General features: G+C 31.4%; 1 protein-coding gene across 1 annotated transcript in view; it reads left to right on the top strand.

Annotated features, from left to right (window-relative positions):
- Window positions 1–637, top strand: part of LOC106882856 (atrial natriuretic peptide receptor 3-like) — a 5,800-nt gene that overhangs the window by 4,430 nt on the left and 733 nt on the right. The window lies entirely within an intron of this gene.

Genomic DNA, 637 nt, shown 5'->3' with positions numbered 1-637 from the left:
TATATATACAAGCATAATGTGCGTGTATGTATCTGTGCATATACGTATGACACACACTGTGTGTATGTATATATGTACATCTATTTACATTTTAGGTATAACTCATTATATACTCACGCACGCTTGCACATGCATACTCCAACTGAGTTAATGTCTATGCGTGAACGCGTATGTATATTTTGTTAGTTGCAGCAAAATTGCTGGACAAGTTTGAAGATTGTAAACTTAACACTTGTATTGACTTACCTCTTATATTGGGTCACGAACTCTATAAAGTTTTACCAACTGCAGAAATAGCCATTAAAATTTCTCTGAATGTACACTTTAACTTCTTTTGGTCAGTGACAACTGTATAAAAGTACGCCTAGAGGGAAAAGAATAGATTTGATTTGATCGGATGGCACATGCAAACAGAGATATGTGTATGTGTATTTCAATATGTGTGTAAATATTTATGAATGTATGTACCATGTATATACTGGTACATCAACATACAAACTGGCATATGGGTATGCGCGCGCGTGTACATATATATATATATATATATATATATATATATATATACATGTACAGACATGCATATAAGCTTATATATGCAACATAGATATATAGACGTATATATAAATAAATATATATA

Source organism: Octopus bimaculoides, chromosome 8 (assembly GCF_001194135.2).
Source record: "Octopus bimaculoides isolate UCB-OBI-ISO-001 chromosome 8, ASM119413v2, whole genome shotgun sequence".
Classification (NCBI taxonomy): domain Eukaryota; kingdom Metazoa; phylum Mollusca; class Cephalopoda; order Octopoda; family Octopodidae; genus Octopus; species Octopus bimaculoides.
The sequence above is the reverse complement of the archived record's forward strand: the minus strand, read 5'-3'. Positions and strand labels throughout refer to the sequence as shown.